At 31.8% G+C, this 13,948-nt stretch overlaps 2 protein-coding genes across 5 annotated transcripts in view; both read right to left on the reverse strand.

Moving 5' to 3' along the window:
* Nucleotides 1-13,948, reverse strand: part of LOC111062828 (inositol-pentakisphosphate 2-kinase) — a 216,739-nt gene that overhangs the window by 98,983 nt on the left and 103,808 nt on the right. The gene's annotated exons all lie outside the window — the stretch shown is intronic.
* Nucleotides 1-13,948, reverse strand: part of LOC120354947 (protein BTG2-like) — a 196,062-nt gene that overhangs the window by 6,905 nt on the left and 175,209 nt on the right. Inside the window, exon 1 of one of the 4 annotated variants that reach the window (XM_039443127.1) lies at nt 1,641-1,879. The exons of the other annotated variants lie outside the window; for them this stretch is intronic. The gene's annotated coding sequence lies outside the window, so the exon portion shown is untranslated. Of the gene's footprint in view, nt 1-1,640; nt 1,880-13,948 lie in introns of those variants that run through there. 4 annotated transcript variants of the gene reach the window in all.

Below are 13,948 nucleotides of genomic sequence, written 5' to 3' on the forward strand. Positions count from 1 at the left end.
TGCTATGGAAAACGATGTAAACAAACTCTACAGAAAAGTTTTCTATACGATGCTGACGTCACGATGGGGCGATATGGCAGTATATGTTGGCTTCATCGACTTTCAGTATGGGGCATGTCTATTCTATAACTGGTCCAAGGTTATATCTTACAATCATGCAGTGCACAATGTATACCTAAAATGTTTTTATGTAAAATAACCATTATCTCCTGCATTGCGTTTGATGAATCTCATAATCAACATTGTTTAATTTCTTATGAAAATAATACAAGATGATACAATCATGAGGTATAAATATAAGAAATCAAGTGCTAATAAAAAACCAATTGGGATTTAGGAATTAATTATTTTAAAAAATGTTAATAATTTAGTATCCATATATTCTATACCCATCAAATAAGAAAATGTTCCTATTTCCGATAGCTAGGAGTTATCGACTGGTTCAGAAACCTTCATAAAACTTAGCTCTTTGATTAATTGTATTTTAATTTAAGTTTATTGATAATACTTGCAATGCCCCAGTCTTATAAATTCAAATAATGAGCAAAATTAATTGAAATAATTGTTAATAAAGTAGTATTTGTTTTCCATTATCAGAAGATGAAGAGGAAAATCAAGAGGAAGAAGACAAAGACAAATAAGAAAAAGTTAGAGAAAATGAAAAAAATTAAATCAAATAATAGTTTAGTCTAACAGAAATTACTGGCTACTATGAGAGCACATCAGAATCATAGAGATTTTCACAATGCGAATGGAAAGGATCACACTAGCAATTAAGCCTATTACTAACAGGTAAAAAAAACGCAAGAGGGTATAGCTTTAAATAAGTATTTCTCAAGGGACATTTATTACATTTCAATGATACAATCACCATATGGAAGAAATTATCCTGAAATAATTTTTATAAAGCCTTAACAAATTGGTTCTTCTATTCATTGGGTAAAGAATTGAAGAAAAAGAGCTATTAAAGGGATAAGCTACTATAAGAGCAAAATCAATTTAAATAGTTAAAAAAATACTAATAATCAATAGTCTGAAGCTTTCAATTCAATTGAACCACCACAAGACTGAAATCCATTAATGCTATTTTTTAATGAAACTCATCGAATTATTTCAATTCGGTTGATTCACATTCCAACATGTGTGAAGAAAACTTTTCAATTTCAATTTGGAATCCAGTAAGTGTTACCGTATGATAACAATGTAAGTTAAATAAGGTAGCTCAACATGGTCGTATCAAGTACCTAACTAAAAGAATTAGTAAGGAAAAGTTAATATGAAGATGAACAAATATAGAAAGAATGTAAATTATATATTATGCCTCCTATAAAGACTGGATATTACAATATTGGTATAGCAGACTCAAATCACAGTTTCCCATATTAAACTTTCAGCTGAACAAGCTTCTAGTAAGTCTACTAGAGTAGAAGTATAAATTATTGAAAGAAAAATAGCAAACAAAGAAATATTTGACGCTTACTCATTGTCTCAATAAATCTTTTCAATAGAATAAGCTGAGATTGGTCAAAATGGTAGTTTCTTTGTTTGGGATCTAGTCTACGTAGTCTATGTAGGCGAAAGCCATTGATTTCCTGATTCTAGAACAAAGGAACTATCAGGTTAGTTTTCAAAGTACGTACCTTCAACAAAATTTTCGAGATTTTTACGACAATAATATTATTTAGAAACTATCACAATTCTCTTAATTAACTGGCACAAAGAGACTAGTACATCAAACTCAAACAAATTTCATTTCTCTCCTACACCATTCGTACGACAAAAGAGAACCAGGTCCGAACCTCACACACGCAACTGAGAGAATGACTATGACTATAAGCCAAGAACAACTCACAAGCACAAGAGTGGAACTGTAGTTTCTGCTTTCTGCGCAGTGGGGTAGAGTGGTGGTTCAGAGCAGCCTATCACATGACAGGATTCTAGTCACACCATCAGGTATGACAACATTCGGCTTTAAAACAGTAAACACTGCCGTAAAGGGCCAACGTAAAGTTAGAAAATTTTCCAACGCTACTCACGGATCCGTGAAACTATTGTGAAAGGCTTCAATAATAATTCTTCACTGTGTACACCACCAAGGACCAAGGAGTGAAGGAGACAAGCCGATCGGCTAAGCTAATTATTTTTTAAGGAAATATAATTTTTGCTTTCAAGCTGAAGATGTTCAACAAATTAATGGTATGTTTCGTGCACGTGAAACCACAATAAAACCCAAATTAATGACCACCACCTCAACTTCTACAACACAAATTGCTGTAAACAACATGAAGTAAAGTAAATTAGTAAGGTTTTGTTTTGAGCGGACCATTCACTATCAGATTTTCTTGTCAAACAGCTAATCAATGAAGTTCAACGTTCAAGTGAAAACTTCAATGAACTTGAGACATGTTATTCTGCATTATATTCTGCTCTCCATTCAACCAATGCTGACAGTTTGAGAATGAATCTCACTATAGGGAGAAACCAACAAAAACTATCAAGAACCTAGCAGCAATTCTTTTCTCTATTGTAAATAATCTTTCCTTCTTTATTTGATCGGAAGAATTGTATATCTTTTTCTTTATAAGTATTATAGAGAGTGAGCCATATTGTATGGGAACCCTTCAATAAGTTGGAGACTGTTGTAGATATAATACTGTAACTTGTAACTTTCAGGATAAGTTACTGGATAAGTTACAACCCCTAAGTCACCCCCCTCGGTTGAAATTCAGTTGTACGTCAAAAGGAAGAGTATTTGACCAATAACTTATCCTGAAAGTTACAATATTATATCTACAACAGTCCCCAACTTATTGAAGGGTTCCCATACATGTGACTCACTCTGTATATTGCGAGAATGCATAAATTTCAAACTAAGACTAACCTCACAAGACACGTTGAACATTAAAAATCAGGTAATATAATTTTCAATAAGATAAGATAGAGGATGAATTGAACAAATACCGTACTCAACTTTCAACTTGTTCAAGAATGCTCAGATTTGATTGCCTAGGATAATAGCAATAACCTAAAACTTGGCTCGCTTTACCGCCAAAACTTTCCAAGTTTTGTAAGAACTAAGAAGTCGTCCAGTATCTTGGAAGATTCACATACAAAATTGATTTTAAATACTCTATTAGAAAAATATTAAGGTTCAAATTACGTTTGACTTAGAATGTACCTATTGTAATTTAGGTTGATTGATGATGCCATGACAACGGATGAAGAATAATTTCGAGTAGAATAACTGGCAAATAATCAATAATAGAGAACGTTTAAGAATACTTACCTCATAATAAGAAATAGTTGAAACATAATGATAATTTTTGGTATCGGGTTTGAAGAAAGGCATCTTATTAACTGGATAAAAACTACTGTAACTACAACAGCCACGGAGCAACACTATAACTTCACGCAATTCACTGTTCACTTGCCTCCAAATGTCTGGACTTGTCAACTGAGCATCTTGGACTTGATTGTTCTACAGCTATTTGCTAAAATTAATGCCCAAGAAGGCATAGGCTTCAGAAAGTCAGGTTACATATAATTGAAATGTTTATTTTGAATTAATTTCCAAAAAAAAGTTGATAAGAAATTATTTTTACAAGAAGAGATAAGATAAAATGAGGTTGGGTGGTTATTTATAATCATTATTATTATTATTATTATTATTATTATATTATTATTATTATTATTATTATTATTATTAATATTATAATTATTATTTTGGGATCACTGATTGATTATATCAATGTACTATTTCTATGTTTTTTTTTTAATATAATGTAAAACTTGGACTCCTCCAGTCAAACCTTCTTTAGAAGGTTTTGGAGAATTTATATTTCGTCTGGTTTATAATATTTGAAATTTTCCACTGAAAAGGAATCTTCTTATCTTATTTGTTTTGTTTCTTTGATTTCTTTTTATAAGTGTATTTTTCACTTTTGTTTGTTATATTTTCTATAATAAACTCCCTTCTTCTGGGGGTACCAGGACGAAGGAAAAAGGAAAGGAAAGGAAGGATTATTATTATTATTATTATATATATATATATATTATATATATATATATATATATATATATATATATATATATATATATATATATATATATATATATATATATATACATAATATATACATTATTACGAAGGCAGTGACTATTATAATAACGTAAGAATAAGCAAGTGAGAAATAAGTGCTTCAGTATAAAAGTTGAAAGAAAAATAATAATGTTTTAAGTTATTTTTTGGCAGAGAACTTGATAATTATTGTGTAAATAATATTTGCTACGAGTCACGGGAACTTTGAAGTCGGTAAGCCTAGATTTCGAAAAAGTGAGGTTAGGAAAATAAAAACTTTAACCAACAATCTTAGAATTTAACTGCTATTCAGTGAAATATTATCAATAGATTAAATATGGATTGTTCAGTCTGCGATAAGGCTTTGCCGATTGATAACGATTGTGTGGCTTGTGGTAAGTGTCAATTGGAATATCACTTTCACTGTTCGGGAGTATCTAAGTCAACATGGAAGGCGAAAAGTGCCCAAAAAAAGCAGAATGGGAGTGTCCTCAATGTAGGGGTGCAGCAAGACCAAGGAAAAACAGTACTGAAGAAGAACTCACCGATGGGACACATTTGATGCTGAAACGTCTAGTGGAGAAGATGCTCAGTGACCATGAAGCAGTGATGGTGAAAAAAATGGAGGAAATGAAGAAGCTGTTCACCGGAATTGAAGAGAAAATTGGGGGGGTTTTAGAAGAAATAAAAAACCTTAAAAAGAAGACAGAAATCTTAAAAAGTGATATTGATGACTTAAGAGTGGACTTGGAATGTGAGCGACAGTATGGAAGAAGCGGAAACATCATCATATCCGGTATTCCGTTTTCGAGGAATGAGGATCTGAAAGAGAAAATACTCACGCTTATGAAGAAGATGGATATTGAACTGAGAAGAGAAGACATAACTACTCATCGCCTGCCGTCGAAGAATGCAGAAAGCCCAACTATCCTACAGCTGAGCTCTCGATCAGTGAGGGATATGATAGTTAAAAAGGCCAGGGCGATTAGACCTACCACGTCCATGTTCAACGAGACCAAGACAGTCAAATCAATTTACTTCAATGACCATCTTACCCCCTATTTCAACAATCTATTCAAAAAAGTGAAGGAAATGAAAATCACAAAGAAATACAAATTTCTGTGGATGAATGGGGACAGAATAATGATTAAAAAAGATGAGACAGCTAGAGCAATAAAAATAATAAGGTTTGAAGATTTAGAAAAAATAATATAAAGATACGGTAATTAAAAGTTCTCAAGGCCAGGATATTACATTTACAATTTAATTAGTAGCTCAATAAGGTTAAGTTACTATCTTTTCTCCCTAATAAATCTACCAAACAATAATATTATAGGTAAATAAAAATATAAACATAAAACTTTCTAGAAATCAAAATTTTTCAATTAAATGAAGAAGATTTAAATAACGACAGGGATTTCAGAGTATTTCAAGACTTGGATCAGTCCAAAGAATTTTTGAAGAAGAACAAGACAGTGAATGAACTAAATATTTTATGCACCAATATTAGATCACTCAGAAAAAATTGGGATACATTGAGAGCAGAAACTAACAGTATAATCAATGAAATAGATATTCTTGTGCTTAGCGAAATTAATATTAATAGTGAAGAAACAAATTTGTATGGAATTCAGGGTTTTACAAGTCTATTTAAATGTAGGTCCGATGGGAGAGGGGGAGGTGGATTGGGAATTTTTTACAAAGCAGGTATTAAAGTTGAGAAAAATGAAATAGATTTTGTGTCTGCTGAATTAATATCTTTTAAGTTTTGTGATAGAAATACGACAATAATAATCATAGCTATTTATAGACCACCTAATCAAAATGTGAATTTATTTAATGAAGAATTGGAGAGGCTTTTAACATCAGAAAGAATGAGTCAAGAAAAAAATATTATCATGGTAGGAGATATAAATATATGTTACCTGTCAGATATGTATGGTTCGAATAATTATATAAGTGTACTCTACTCTTATGGTTTATACAATACTATACAAAAGCCAACTAGAGAGGAAACATATGGTAACACAGTTGTATCATCATGCCTAGATCATGTTAATGTAAAGTTAGATCCTAACAACTCTTATATTTCATTTTTGATTGAAAGCAAAATTGCAGACCATTACTGGACAGGGATCAAATTGTTAGAAACATGTACAGATGGTACACACCAGACTATGGAAAATGAATATAAAAGTGTCATTTTAACGGGGAGAGTAAATGAATTGATTCAAACTGAAAATTGGTGGCCGATTCTAGACTTAAGAGAACCATCAGATATTTATAATGATATAGTTCAGAGGTTCGAAAATATATATGCTAAAAGTGTCATAAAGGTTAAACAAAAAACTAAGCAACTACATAACTCCTGGTTCAATGATAGAATTAAGCTGATGATAGAGAGAAAGAACTATTTATGGCAAATGGTTAAAAGAGATAAACATAATGTGGATTTGAGAAATCAGTTTAGAAACATACGAAATAAGTTAACAGACATGATTCGTAATGAGAAAAGGAAATACTATTATAGGGCTTTCAATGATAACTCCAACAATACTAAGAAAATTTGGGAAATCATCAATCATTTCATAAATAAGAAGAATAGGCCGTCTCTAAAGGAATCAATTAAGTTAAATTTCAATATCAATGAAGATCATCAAATTATGAACCTAACAGAGAAATTTAAAAACAGCTTTAAAGAAAAAATAGAAGAAATTACAACAGAAATGAACGGGCAACACTTTGATATAATACCACATTTAAAAGAAGGTAACTATACAATAGGGGATAGGATGAGTATGAATTTTAAAAAAATGAAAGAACATCAACTTTATAGTATCATTAACAAACTAAACAATAGATCATCTGCAGGACCTGACAAAATTAGGCCAAAATATATCATAAATAACATTTTCTATCTAAAGCTGATCCTGATGCATTTGATTAATAGGATAATTGAAACAGGAAAAATACCTCAGCGTCTAAAAATAACACATCTCAGACCAATTTTCAAGAATGGAGCAAAGAAAAATGTAGGTTCTTATAGGCCAATAGGATCAATCTCAGTAATTATGAAAATTCTAGAACATTTCATCTGTATGCAATTGAATCAATACCTGATCAATCAGAACATAATAAATAATGCTCAATATGGGTTTATTCCAAAAAAATCAACAATAGATTTATTAGAAAAACTAACAGAAAATATATTTGAAGCTTTAAATGACAATAAATTTGTCATAACTGTTGCAACAGATTTGACAAAAGCATATGATTTGGTTAATTATGAAATTATGTTACAAAAAATCAATAGAATAGGTATTCGTGGAAAGCTATTCAACTTGTTTGAAAACTATTTTGAAAATAGAAAAATACATGTTAGTATAGGTGAATATATTAGTACCGATTATAATCAATCCTGTGGACTTATTCAGGGCAGCATTTTGTCTCCTGTTCTATTTAATCTGTACGTAAACGATCTAGCTAGTCTCAGTTTCAAAAGTAAGGTGCTGCAGTATGCGGATGACGGGGATGTTTCACAGAGACAAGTTCTCACAGAGACAAGTAGTGATTTTGAACGATATTAGTGTCACAGAGACAAGTTTCACAGGAGCAAGTATTTCTATAAATGGCAGTCTCACAGGAACAAGTTCCCACAGAGACAAGCAGTTTCATAGAGACAAGGTCTCCGTCCAAAGTAGTAGCGCTATAAATGGCAGTCTCACAGAAGCAAGTTCCCACTGGAACAAGGTGTTTCACAGAAGCAATGTCAGTGTCATAGAGACAAGGTAGCGAATGTGGGAAGAAGTTAGGCGTGTTGCCTACATCTGAACTTGAAGGCACTCCATTATTTGTTCTAGTAAATTGAATGTCTGCTGTTTTTTAATCATGCAGGTATATGATTATGATTGAAGGTTTATCATATAAGATAGGGATGGGTTGGTAACCTATTAGAATCAGATAGAAGATAACTTAAATAAATAAATAAATTGAGTTCTATGCAAATGTAATATATTTCTACCAAACTCCAAGATAACTATTCCAATATATCTAATACGTATACATATAACCTTCAACCCGAAAGAATAATCAATATGAATATGAAATGGAATATATAAAAGCCAAATAGCCTACCACTGACCTATTCATCACCGCTTCTTAAAAACCACATGGCCAAAATGGTTTTTCATTATAATTCCTTCTTTCGTAATAAATTGTTTATGCTTTTGTACTCCTGAGCGAAGCTCGGTCCCCAATATTATGAGCTAATCATCTCTTCTTTTTCCGAGCTGCGGTCTCGAATTGTAAATTCAAATTGATATAATATTAACTCCAGACAGTCACAGAGTAAAGCTGCGTCAACACCAATAGATTCTATAGATTCTATTAGATTGAGCATAACTTATCATACACATGATGAACATATGTGTTTTTCATGTGCCGTTCAATCTATAATAATCTGTGAGGATTAAGTTATTAACATTTCGTTAATAACTTTGGTGTAAACGCAGCTTTAGATGCCAAGATTTATCATGGCGTTCCGAGTTACGGATGATAATGTCAATGAAAAACTTCATTTTCCTCATAAAATCTTTCCCATAAAAAATTTAACAGATTGTTGTTCTACAAGCGTCTCTACATGTTACAAAATGAAAATCCCAGTGAAAAACAAAAAGTGCCACTTGATAATTCCCAAATCATCTTTTTAATCGTAGCTCTGATTCAACTGAGCAATAACTTTCTGAACTTACTGAGTTAATAAAGTAACATTTAAAATTATCATAAGCGCAATGGGACTTGGGATTCCATCAATTCAGAATAAGTATTATACCGGTATTCATTTTTACAGGATTGAAGTAGTGCAACATTTAGATTAGCACACCAATAGATTTTATTTGTAGCGGAGTGAGTTCATTACTTTCATATCAAAGTTCTACTTTTTCCATTATGATATAGTACGACTACTGCAAAACAATGTCTGGTAGCCCTGGTAATGTAATGTAATGTAATGTAATGTATGGTTGATTGGAAGTCTCCAACCAGCCTGATCAGATTTCTTAGTGGGGCCATTGGCAAACATTTTATAAAAGCGCTGATATTATTACAATGACTTTATTCCTAGTAGATAGCATTTCTAGTAGATGGCTGAATATTCTCGTTACCACATTGCAAAGGATGTTCAGTGAGGTCTACTGTTATCTGGACTACTAGAGTAACTCCTAATGTCAGATTGAGTGAGAGCTTGAAATTTATTCCTATCTAGTGTACTCCATGTTCAATAATCTGCCTTTATCTTATATTAGAAGAAACTTGCCTCTGAATAAATTAAAAAACGCACTAAATGTAATTCTGAATGAAAATGCTTATTGTTCCGTAAATTAATTTTCAAATTGTTGAAAATATGATATTCAGTGCTGTGAGTTTATAAATAGTTTATGTCTTTTTTCAATGTATGACTTAATTTATTCAATTGTACTGGGTGATGATAATTATGACTTGATAAGACTGATTTGATGAATGATAACACTATTCATAAGATGACTACTAGATGTTATGAATTGAATTGCTCATTTATTGTATAACAAACAGTAATATTTATTATAATAAATATTCAAAATTACGTTTCCAACCCACAATTATTGTCTTATTGTCATGTCCTTAAATTTACTGTAAACCATATCGGTTGGGACTAATCAAGGTTTATTTAGGGTGGTTTTAATTATTAGTTTATGTGTTACAAATAGTTCACCTAGATTTAGATGGCAATTGAAACATTATTGATCTAACTAAAGCATGATATTAGTGTCAAAGACAGAAATCTGCGTTTTAATTCATTATCATGTGAGAGAGAGAGAGAGAGAGAGAGAGAGAGAGAGAGAGAGAGAGAGAGAGAGTGAGAGAGAGAGTGAGCCCGAAGGAAAGGGTATGTGTAAGAGAGTGATGTGGTTGAGTGGGAGTGACAGAGTTCGATATATTATATGCTATATGTTGGGTGAGGAATAATAGTGTGTCCCTTACGCTACACTCACAGATATATATATATATATATATATATATCTGTGAGTATATATATATATAGTACATAAACCGTATCCATAGATTTTGGAAGCGGCATGCTATCTTTTCAATCTTTTGAAACAGCATTTATTGTCTAAGGTTGGTGAAAGAAGTTTTCTGCATTCCATAACAACAATCTGCAGACTGACGTCTCGGGTATTAGAACCAAAAGGCCTTGCTTTATAGAACTATAAATACTCATTCAGTATTACAATGCCTTGCTTCCATGAAACAAAGCAAATGTTTCCCGTTAGGTACTTCTGGAAAGCCCGGTCAATTTGTCATCGGTGGTGTCCAGGTAGAACTACCCTGCTCATAGACTATGTTCACTGAAGCGTAAAACCAAAGTTAACCAAATGCTTCTATTTCTAAAAATTCTATTGCCAGGTATAAAGTACTGCACTTTGGCGGAGAAAAAAATATAGAGAAATATAAGGAGAAAAAATATAGATAGGAGAAGATTATAACCGTTGAGTACACTATTTTATCTATAACCACTCTTTTGACGAATTGAAAACTTATAAATTACTGGTGGTACTCCCATACAGTAACAGTCAGGGGTGTATTCAAATACCGTTGGATAACATCTTTCCAATATTGTTACATTCATCTAGAAGTATATAATCTGTTCTTTCTTACATTGATATCACTTATGTATAAGTTACTGCAGAATCAAAATTATTTTATATTGACTGAACAATTAAAAGTCACATTGAAATAGTTATTTTGGAGTTTGGTGGAAATAATACATTTACATGGAACTCAATTTATTCATTAAAGGCAATCTACAATTATTCTAATAGGTTCTGGTAACACATAATGATAAAATAGGTGTTCAATGAATTAATGAAGCCTAACAACTTTAAATATATTTCAAATTATTTAAAATTAAATTGATTCTACCTCGGTGCAAGTCAGCTTCACATTTGTACATGTATCATTGTATCGAATTATTAAATATTTGATGATTTTGGTAAAACAACATTTTAATCCTGGACTAGTAGTTCTATGAACAGTAGACCTCGCGCAGTTATAAAACACAGCCTCGTCTCAAACTGTCCATAAGAGTAAATCCTGTTTGTATGTTGTGTCGGCAAAATGTCGGTGTGAAAACGGCTAATGGCTGTTGGGGTTAGTGTATCAAAAATATGCTAACATCAAAATCTAATCTCCTTCAACAGGTCAGACCGAGTTGAAAGCAGATAAAGGTCGAGAGAAAATACTATGTTTTCTTTCCGTTATTAATTGCATGCGTCATTGCATGCAATGAATAGTCAACACGACAGCTGATTTTTTACTAAGTTACATTGATATATTAATTGCATGCGTTATTGCATGCAATTAAAAATCCACTCAACAGCTGAATTATTATGGATGATTCTATTCTGATTTTTACTGTAATATTGGCGTTCGAAGGAGACTTTACCTATTGTATTAACCTTAAAATGCAAAATTTTCAAAAAACCTTGTATATACGTCGAGGCACAATTTAAAAAGAAATATACCTGTCAAATTTCATGGTAATCTATTGCTGCGTTTCGCCGTAATTGCGGAACATATAAACATAAAGAGAAATGCAAAGCCGTCGACTTGAATCTTAGAACTCATTTCGCTCGGTCAATAAATCGAAATTTTAAGAAACCACAAATATCCTGGATGAAAAGAGGAATCAATTGTTATGTATAGATTTGAATCTGAATGTCTAGGATCCACTAAAAAGTCTACTAAATTCATCATTTTTTCTCCACAGGAGAAACGTTTAAAGCTGGCTTCAAATGATGTCACCACATTATTAACATATGTAAATTATATATTTATATATGTATGTCACGTGGATTGAAGGAGCGTTGTTTGTGACGTTGTTTGTTGATTGAAGGAAGATTCTATTTTACTATTTAAATAAATCATAATGTAATATTTACTTATCCACTTCGAGATTTACATAGTGATAATAAGTAGGAAATGAAATGTATAGCAAACACTTCAGTTGCTATGTAGGCCTACTGTATTGTATTCTGTAGTGTCTTATTTTTTACTAAAGTGATGAAGTATCAGAAAATACTATCATTCAGCATTGTTATGTATTATTTTCAATGTCATTTTTTTCTCTTTCTTTTCAATAATTTAAAATTTGTTATTATTTTAAATAAGTAGATAACTTAACTATTGTTTGTTTTTAATCATATTATTTGTATTTATTTTTTTCGTATTGTTATAATACTTGATAGAGAGTTGAGTGTAAGAGAGGGTCGACTGCGCCCTAACTTCGCTTTCTAAGAAAAATAAAGGCAGTCATTCTATTCTATTCATGTCACCATAATATATATGTATATATATTAAAAAACAGATGACATCCCATTTATTAGAGCAAATGGAATGCCTTCATCTTCATGTGTAGGCAACACACCACACCAACCTTGTTCCTGTGAGACTGATCTTGTCTCTGTGACACTACACTTGTTCGAATGGGACTCTACCCCTCTTCTTGTTCCACTGACACTACTTGTTCCAGTGAAACAGACCTTGTCTCTGTGAGACTCACCTTGTCTCTGTGAGACTCACCTTGTCTCTGTGAGACTCAACTTGTCTCTGTGGGAACTTGTTCCTGTGAGACTGCCATTTATAAAACTACTTGTTCCTATGAAACTTGTCTCTGTGACACTAATATCGTTCAAAAACACTACTTGTCTCTGTGAGAACTTGTCTCTGTGATACGGACCCCGGATGACAACCTGCTATATATGACACACACTGATCTAATGATGGGCATAAGATACATGCAAGAGGATCTCAATTTGGCTAATAAATATTTTTTCAACAACGGTATCAAGATAAATTCACAGAAAACAAAGGTAATTATATTTAGAAATCCTAGAATTAACGTAGGTTTGTACAATTATAAATTAATTTGCCATAAAGCAGAATGTCTAAGATATAATAATTTGAGAAACACATGCGGGTGTCAGCATTTGGAATACAGTGAGAATATTAAGCATCTAGGAGTTGTTTTTGATGCAGACATGAAATTCAATTCACACAATAATAGGATGCTGCGAATTATGAAAGCTGCTTTATACAAATGCTCTAGAATTAGCCACTGTTTTCCAATAAATATTAAAAGAATTATCTATTTCTCTATGATTCAAAGTATAATATTCTATGGTATTACAATTCATAGTTTAGCACCAGTGTATTTGAGACAGCCGTTGTATGATGTAGTTAGAAGAGTAGCAAATACATTATTTAATGGAGTCGAGCTTGGAATATTGGGTATTATGACACCAGAATCTCTCGAAAAATACACTGATTTGTCCAGACATTATTTTGAAGATGAATTAAGGGAAATAAACGAAATAAGTTATGGTTTGAGAAATAGGCTATTTAGAGCACAGCGTTATAGTAATAATTATGGTAAGAACCTATTAAAATACAGAATCCCTTACCTGTTGAACGATTTGCCACCAGAATTGAAAAATTTACAAAGAAATGAAATAAAAACTAAACTTAAGAATTATTTTATAGGAATTGTTTGAATAGAAATATATGTTGAAGATTATTGATAATATTCTAATAGGTTAGTTAGTAGATAGGTTAGTTTGCACATAGTAGACAATAACAAACTGCACTGTACAATGGGAAATGGAAAAGAAAAAACTATGGATGAATAAATAAATAAGAATGATTTTAATATTGTAAACAAAAAAGTGCTTTAGAAGCAGTGAAAATGATTAAGAGAGTGTATATTACAGTTTGTAGTATAGGCTAATAAATGTTTTTTTGGAGGATAGGTTATGTTTTTGCATTCTATGACTG

This window comes from Nilaparvata lugens, chromosome X, assembly GCF_014356525.2.
Source record: "Nilaparvata lugens isolate BPH chromosome X, ASM1435652v1, whole genome shotgun sequence".
Classification (NCBI taxonomy): Eukaryota; Metazoa; Arthropoda; class Insecta; order Hemiptera; family Delphacidae; genus Nilaparvata; species Nilaparvata lugens.